Here is a 9,483-nt window from a genome sequence, read left to right as displayed (position 1 = left end):
GCAAATCTTAGCAGAACTTATACACTTATTGTAAGGTCCTAGGGAGTGTTGCTGAACAAAGAGACCTTGGAGTGCAGGTTCATAGTTCCTTGAAAGTGGAGTCGCAGGTAGATAGGATAGTGAAGAAAGCGTTTGGTATGCTTTCTTTTATTGGTCAGAGTATTGAGTACAGGAGTTGGGAGGTCATGTTGTGGCTGTACAGGACATTGGTTAGGCCACTGTTGGAATATTGCATACAATTCTGATCTCCTTCCTATCGGAAAGATGTTGTGAAACTAGAAAGGGTTCAGAAAAGATTTACAAGGATGTTGCCAGGGTTGGAGGATCTGAGCTATAGGGAGAGGCTGAACAGGCTGGGGCTGTTTTCCCTGGAGCGTCGGAGGCTGAGGGGTGACCTTATAGAGGCTTACAAAATTATGAGGGGCATGGATAGGATAAACAGACAAAGTCTTTTCCCTGGTGTGGGGGAGTCCAGAACTAGAGGGCATAGGTTTAGGGTGAGAGGGGAAAGATAAATAAGAGACCTAAGGGGCAACTTTTTCATGCAGAGGATGGTACATGTATGGAATGAGCTGCCAGAGGATGTGGTGGAGGCTGGTACAATTGCAACATTTAAGAGGCGCTTGGATGGGTATATGAATTGGAAGGGTTTGGAGGGATATGGGCCAGGTGCTGGCAGGTGGGACTAGATTGGGTTGGGATATCTGGTCGGCATGGACGGGTTGGACCGAAGGGTCTGCCTCCATGCTGTACATCTCTATGACTCTATGTCTTATAGAAATTCACAGTTGTGGTGTACCATACTTGTGAGAAAATCCAAGGGAATATGCTCCATAAAGATCTTCCGCCAACCCGACAGGCCCGGCGGAATTTTGGATTCCCAATCTAGCAAGATATTCTTTCTTGCGCTGAAAGTGAAGATGCTGCAAAGTTTTTTCTTATGTGCATCTTCAGGGGACACACTGGACAGGCCAAGAAGAGAGATCAGGTCCTTCTCCACCCTTACACCCAAAATCCCCTCCATTGCACCCACCACAGTGCTCCAGTATGTTTGAAGCCTACCACAGGACCAGAGACAATGGATAAGAGTGCCCTTACCGACCTTGCACTTGAGACATGTTGAAGATACCCCTAGTTTAAATTTTGACAAAAGGTCCAGAGCCAAGTGTACCCTGTGGAGAATCTTCAACTGTAAACCATACGTCATTGCAAATTAACATCTTTCTTACATTTTCCCAAATATCTCCCCATGCCTCTGAGAAAATCTCAATGCCTAGCTCTCTTTCCCACATCCTGCAGAGTCGATCGAGCTCATCTGAGGGGGCACCCCCCTTTTGATGATATAAAGAGCTGACAGAAAGTGTACTCTTAGCATTGAGCACCCTCCTCTCTCTCTCTTGGATTTATAGGGATCAGTCAAAAGTGCAGTCTTCTTTTGAATAAAATCCCTAAATTGAAAAAAATGAAATAAGTCTCTGTTAGATAGCTCATATTTCAGTGCTAACTGATCAAAGGACATCATTATGTCTCCCTCAAATAAGTCGCCCATGCAAGACACACCTCTAGCTGCCCAATGTTTAAATCCTGAATCTAACATCCCTGGTTGAAAATCTGGCACACCCACTATAGGTGTAAGAGAAGATATTTTGCCAAAATTGCCTTCCCTCTACCAAATTGCCCTCCATGCTTTAAAAGTATTGATAACTATTAGGTTATGGCAATATTCCCTAACTGTCCTCATTTTATCCAAAAACAGCAAGCTAGTAAGGGGGTACCTTGCCTGGGCGGTTTCGATATGTAACCATACTGAAAGAACATCCCCACTCACTCACGTAGGATAAAAGCGAGCTTCGTTGGCAGCTTTTAATGTCCGGGAGATTCACTCCCCCCAATTTGTGAGGCAGTTTAGCTAATTTAATAAGGGGCCGCTTACAATGCCAAATAAAAGAGGTGAACCAGCCATTCAGTCTCTTGAATTTTGCTTATCGAAAATTAGGGGGAGCATATTCATCTTAATAAGCGCTATTCAACCCAACCATGAGACCGGAAGCGCCTTCCATCTTTGAATGTCTTGTTTGATTTTGTCAAATAATTGAACAAAATTAGCTTTGAGAAACTGATCCAGAACTGGAGTAATGAATATGCCCAAATACACAAAACTCCCCTGTGACCATTTAAAGGGGAATCAATATTCGCCCTCAAGACCCAGCTCCTTCGTAAGACCACCCATAGGCATAGCCTCTGATTTTGCAAGATTAATCTTGTACCCCGAAAAGGCGCCAAACACACTGATACATTGTATAAGAAGAAGCACCAAAACTGGTGGATTTGACAAAAAAATGAGGACAGCGTCCGCGCACAATGAAATCTTATGTAATTTTGACCCCACTTCTGGAGCTGATATATTGGAATTTCTATGAATGACCTCTGCCAATGGTTCAATCACCAATGTAAAACGCAGTGGTGAAAGGGGACAGCCCTACCGGCTGCCCCTAAAAATGTTAAAATTGCTTGATTGCATCGCATTGGTGAAGACCACAGCGGGAGGGTCACTGTAGAGAACTTTTACCCATCTTATAAAAACTTCGCTAAAGCCAAACCACTCCAAAGTATAAAAAAAAGATACGGCCACTCAACTTGGTCAAATGCCTTCTCTGCATCTAGAGAAATCACCAATCCCTGTATTGACTGCTGTTGACACGCTTGAATTACATTAAACAGCCTCCTAACATTATTGGAGGATCTGTGGCCCTTTATGGAGCCCATCTGGTCCTCTTTAACAATAGAAGGTAACACAGTCTCCAGCCTTAACACAAGAATCTTAGCAAGGATTTTAAAGTCCACATTTAAAAGTGAAATGGCCTGTACGAAGCACAGTCCTCCAGGGCCTTCCCTTTTTTAAGAATAAGTGAAATATTGGCCTCTCTCAGAGATGGCGGGAGACAATCATGGCTGTATGAGTGATTGAACATGTTCAGCATAGGGCCAAACAATATGTTTATAAATTCCTTTAGAATTCGCTGCGAAGTCCATCAGGACTGGGCACTTTTCCACTCTGAAGCTGCTTCACAGCCACTTGCACCTCTTGCTCTGATAAGGGGCATTGAGAAAAGACTCTTGTTCGAGGGTCATGCCTGGGAGCTCCAGATCCTCGAAAAAAGGACTCCATTTTGGCCTGCCCCTCCTCACGACTCTCAGATTGGTATAACTTAGAGTAAAATCTCTGGAATGCCGCATTAATCTTTTTGGAGTCACATGTTAGATTCTCTGACCCTTCCTTAATTGCCATAATGGCTTGAGGAGCGCCCCTTTTCCTGGCAAGATATGCTAAGTATTTGCCTGGCCTGTCACCATGCTCATACATCCTTTGTTTTGTGAAAGTAAGCTCCTTCTTTGCTGTCTGCGTGAGCATGGAATTCAATGCAGACCGCAGCGCCGTAAATCCTCTCTATCTTGACCAATGAGGGCCTGCCAAAGTAAACCTTCTCGGCTGCCTTCAACCGTGCTTCGAGGATATGTTGCTGCTCACCCTTCTGCTGCTTCCTACTGGCAGAGTAGGAAATAACTAACTCCCTAGCATAGCCTTTGGCAGTTTCCGAAAGGACAGACGGGCTACTAACTGTGTGAAAGTGAGGACTGTAGATGCTGGAGATTACAGTCAAAGGTGTGGTGCCGGAAAAGCACAGCAGGTCAGGCAACATTCAAGGAGCAGGGAAATCAACATTTCAGGCAAAAGCCCTTCATCTGGAATGAGGCTGAGAGCCTCGGAGGTTGAGAGATAAAGGGGAGGGGGTTGGGGCTGGGGGCAAGGTAGCTGAGAGTGCAATAGGTGGATGGAGGGGGGGAGGTAATGGTGTTAGGTCAGAGAGGAGGATGGAGTGGATAGGTGGGGAAGAAGATGGACAGGTAGGACAAGTCATGAGGGCGGTGCTGAGCTGGAAGGTTAGAACAGGGGGAAGGTGGGGGGAGAGGAAATAAGGAAACTGGTGAAATCCACATTGATGCCATGGAGTTGGAGGGTCCCAAGGTGAAAGATGATGTGTTCTTCCTCCAGACGTAGGGTAGTAAGGAAGGGTGATGGAGGAAGCCCAGGACCTGCATGAACCGAGTCTGAGTTAATGTCTAGGAATGCCCAAAATTCCCTACACAAGTACTCCACAAACTTATTATGCTTGAGGATAAAGGGATCCATTTGCCAGTGCCTCAGATCCACTTTAATGTCCTTAATCTTAACCAACAGGTACACTGGAGCATGATCAGAGATGGTAATATTACCAATCATACAAGATGCCACCAAGTCCAGGGTTGCTACAGGGGTCAGAAAAATATCAATCCTGGTGTCACATCTGTGTGAATTGGAAAAAAACGTAAAATCCCTGCCTGTAGGGTGGAGATGCCTCCAGACGTCCAACAACCGTAACTCTACACACACATCCACTAATTGTTTAGTTTGCACAGAGGTTATCAGGGCCTTTGGACAACCTGTCTACTGTGAGATCCATGAGACAGTTAAAATCTCCCACTATAATGATATGCTGAGACTCAAGACTGATCAGTTTAGAGAACGCATCTACTAGAAATTTGAGGGGTGGGCCAGACGACAATAAACATTTAAAACAAGATATTCTTCCCTGTTTATCAGGGCTTTGAGAAATACAAACGTCCCATGTGTGTCTTTAACACATTCTAGTAACTGAAATGGGAGATTCCTCCTAACCAATATAGCTACTCTCCTACTTCTGGTATTAAAAGATGACCCGATCAAAGCCATTCTGCTGTAGTTTCAAATGCTCCCTATCATCCAAGTGTGTCTCCTGTAACAAAGCAATATCCACCTTCTCTGTCCTAAGACTCGAAAGTACCTTCTTCCTCTTAATTGGTGAGTGACTCTTCTTGATGTTCCAGGTAAACCATTTAATCAAGTCATTAGCCATAATCTTCTGCAGTAAGATTTAAATTCCAGAGAGGAGGAACCCGAACCACAAGTCGCCAAGTCTTAGTGACACAAGATCCATCGAACATAAAACTACAGAAACTAAAACCACTACACTTAACAAACGTACAAAGCAATCAAAGATTATATATAACAAAACCAAAAAGCAAACCAACATATAAAGCGCCAACGGTATTGAATAGGGGAACGCATCCCGTGCCCAAAGGGGGCAGTTACCCATCCCAAAACCCAATTTTCCATCCTACTGCCAAGACTGCAGCCCGGGCATTTAAATACTTGAACCGGGTATAAACTGCCCCTAAGTAGGCATCTAGTCATCCCAACCATTTTCCCTCCTCTTAGCTAGAACCACACAGCAAACACAAGCAGAAAAGAAAGAAAATACACCATGGAATAGCAATGTGAATAAAGAAACTTTTTTCTAAAAAAAAAGGGGTAAATACCCCACCCATCCTTTGGTATTACTTAGCTTAGAAATTGAAAGTACACATCTCAACCGTTGCCAAACATAGTTTAAACCAAGATATTACCAATAAAAAAAGGAAAAGAAAGCCCCAACCGGACCTCTCTGTTTTTTAAAGAAAAAAAACAAAGAAAAACCCAAACAACACTACTATTTGTACATACTAAATTGTTCAGATTAAGTTAATTTGTCCACAATGTCTCTTGCCTTCTCCGACCTGTCAAAGAGCTGTACGGATCCATCTAAGGTGATCCGAAGCACCGTTGGATACCTCAGAAAATACTGGATCCCAAGCTCCATCAGTCTTCTCTTGACACCGTATGCTTTCCTTTATGGGCCAGAGCATTGAGTATAGGAGTTGGGAGGTCACGTTGCGCCTGTACAGGACAGATTAGGTCACTTTTGGAATACTGCATGCAATTCTGGTCCCCTTCCTATATGAAGGACGTTGTAAAATTTGAAAGGGTTCAGAAAAGATTTGCAAGGATGTTGTCAGGGTTAGAGGATTTGAGCTATAGGAAGGGGCTGAATAGGCAGTTTTACCTGGAGTGTCGGAGGCTGAGAAGTGACCTTATAGAGGTTTATGAAATCATGAGGAGCATGGAAAGGATAAATAGACAAGTTCTTTTTCTTGGTGTTGGAGAGCTCAGAACCAGAGGGCATAGATTTAGAATGAGAGGGGAAAGATATAAAAGGGACCTAAGGGGCAACTTTTTCATGCAGAGGGTGGTGTGCATATGGAATGAGCTGCCAGAGGAAGTGGTGGAGGCTGGTACAATTACAGCATTTGAAAAACATCTGGTTGGGTATATGAATAGGAAGGGTTTAGAGGGATATGGGCCAATTGCTAGAAAATGGAACTAAATTAAGTTAGGATATCTGGTCAGCATGGACGAGTTAGACCAAAGGGTCTGTTTCTGTGTTGTACATGTCTATGACTAAAATTACATTCTTAATAATAAGTAATTTTTAAAGTTATGAACTTGGTGTCCAAGATCTGCCATTTGTAAAGTCTGGTTAGGTACAATTGAATAATTTAGAGGTCACTGAATGTTTATTTGACTGTGTTGCGAATTCAGTGATCATGAGACTGATTTGGTTTGGCTTGCTATCCATTATAACAACATGCTGTTTCACTTATATTTATATCAGCAGCAAATTTGGATATGTTACACTCTGTCCCTTCCTCCAAGTCATTAAATAGTAAATAATTGAGTTGCTCAGACTAATTCTTGTGGCACTCCACCAGTTACATTTTTCCAACATGATAAAGACCTATTCATCCCAACTGTCTTGTATGTTAACTGATCCTCAATCCATGCTAACACACTATCCCCTGTACCAGGGTACCTTAATGAATGCCTTCTAGAAATCCAAATACACTATATCTACTTTATCATACCTGCTTCTTCCATGCTCAAAGATCATTAGAGGGCCAATGCTCACTCTTATTCTTTTCTAACAACCTGTATAAAATCTTGCCATTCATTTTTACGTCTGTATCTAACTTTCTTTCCTACTCTAAACGTTTAATAGAGGAAAACTGTAGTCAATGTTCTTTATTTTCTTCACTTTATCCTACCTTGTTACTGTTAGACAGTCGGTAGAACACCAAAACTTACTTATCCATTAATCCCTCATCTCTACCCAAATTGATTCGACAGCCTGATTTCCTAAACCAATACCATCTGTAACTGTTGTGCAAATGCTATCTTCCAATCTATTAATGTAACTCTTTCAACTTTACCTAGCTTCCTATGTTTTTTGAATGTCAGATACTTCTCTTATTATTCAGGAGCTAATACTTTTCAATCTGCAGCCATGTCTCTATAATGGAAATTAGATTTTTATTTTGGTGTGTTATATCATTTAGTTACTTTGTAAAGAATGGTACATGCATTCAGCCTTTAGTTTTGTCTTTTTGTTATCTTTGAACTATCTAGTCTTGCTTGTTGGTGTATCTCTAATTCATGGGGAACTGAGACCAGTACAGGGGAAAGTGGGAGTGATATCATTAAGGCAGTCTATGCTTGAACAATGCTGGGATCTATATTCTAATATTTTCTTCTCTGTCCCTTCTGGTCATTCTCTGACCTGCATTTCCCATACTACTATTTTCTTCTCTTAGTCTGTCTCTGTTCTTTGACGTATTTGCTTCCACTACTTAATTTAAAACACTATTCCTTAGTTTTGCAATTCATTAGAAAATAGATCCCAGCATTGTTCAAGCATAGACTGCCTTAATGACATCACTCCCACTTTTCCCTGTACTGGTCTCAGTTCCCCATGACTGGCGTCCACTACCCCCACACCAGACCTTGAGCCATGTATTGTCACAACTCTTGGCAGAGTGTTCTGGTAGTATTGCGCAGTACTCCATGAGCTGCACCAAGAGTCTAAATATTTTATTTAATCACCAAATAGTCCAATTGACTCTTTTGTACTACTATCAAGAATAAAAGAAATATTCATTAGGCTTTGAGTAATTTATACATATACACAATAAGTGGCAATATTAGTTAGTTACTGTGCACAATTCAAATTTACCCCTTTAATTCTGAACACACACATACACACACAGCAGACAAGACAATACAACTCAGCAGAGATGATTTTTTTTTTGAAAACGGAAAGGAAAACATCCCACCATAGGTCAACAGTCCGAAGTCAAAGACTAAAAATGGGAAGACGTCATGATCCACTACATTTCTTGCTGTTGAAATGGAAATGCTGATAGCTATAGAATTGATGAGATCTTCAAATCAGACTGGGGTTCAGATGAGAGACAGATAGAAATCCTAAGATTTCTCTTTATCAAATTCCTGTAATATTTAAGCTGAGACACATCTTTGTAGCTGGATATGGATGGTAATGAAACAGTGTAGGTTAGATGGGTTTTAGATTGGTTTCACAAGTTGGCGCAACGTTGAGAGCCTGTACTGTGCTGTAATGTTCCACATTCTGTGTTTATCTTTCTTAAAAGCTTTGTCTTGTATTATTTCCATATAGACATCTAACGTTTTGTAAACAATGGGTGACCTACAATACACTTTAACTTCCGTTTCAAGGATTCATGTGGTAAACATGCTGGCAACCTAGAAATTATCTCAATCTTTCCTTCACAGCTATTAAGGAAAATGTGTTCCCAACAATACCAGCGCTATAACTTCATGTACACTATAACAATTTTCATGTGGCTATATTAACAATCCTGAGAATACAACCTTTGAGGTTCCGCATTTTATGTCCTAGGTCCTCACACAACGTAAGCAGAGATTTCTCTACGTTTGTGAGGATTTGCCGAATGCAAAATTAGCATTATAAGAGACAGTGCACTTCAAAAATACTTACTTGGCTGTAAAGTACTTCAAGACAATCAGTTGTCGTGAAAACCAGTTTTCTTAGCTATAGTTGGAGCATTTAGCCAGATGTTATTTACTCTTTAAAGGGAATTATAGAATCGTTGTTAATTATGAATTAATCCTTTAAATATTTTCAATCATTTGGAATCTGGAACTCACTTCCTAAAACGGTGGTTGACACAGGAACACAAGTACTTTTTAGATGAGCACTTAAAAATGCCACAGCATACAGTCTGGGGATTCTGTAATGCAGTGACTGCATCCCTACCTCTGGATCAGAAGCCCTGGATTCAAATCCCACCTACTCCAAAAGTGTGTAATAACATTTTTGAACAGATTAAATTTAAAAAGTCTACAGGCTATGGATCATTTACTGGAAAATGGAATTAGAATATGTAGATGGTGGATGACTGGTGCAGACATGATGGGCCAAAGGGCATTTTTCTGTGTTAATAAAAATTCTGCTTCCTATCCTCAGTACATCAGAGCCCTATCTACTGACCTAGTTTCAATTTTCCAATACATTAATCCTGGTTCAGTCTGAATGGATCCCACTGAGATAAAGTAGTTCTTTCTTTCTGCAGACCTATTACCAGTGTCCCATGAATTGAAACTCTCACACTACTGAGACATGCATTTAACCTTCCAATCAGTTTATTCCAATACCACTTTGTGAGATTCATGCTGCAATCTAGACCTGTGAT

Source organism: Chiloscyllium plagiosum, unplaced genomic scaffold (genome assembly GCF_037043375.1).
Source record: "Chiloscyllium plagiosum isolate Xiang-an unplaced genomic scaffold, Cpla_swu_hap1 HiC_scaffold_20, whole genome shotgun sequence".
Classification (NCBI taxonomy): Eukaryota; Metazoa; Chordata; class Chondrichthyes; order Orectolobiformes; family Hemiscylliidae; genus Chiloscyllium; species Chiloscyllium plagiosum.
The sequence above is the reverse complement of the archived record's forward strand: the minus strand, read 5'-3'. Positions refer to the sequence as shown.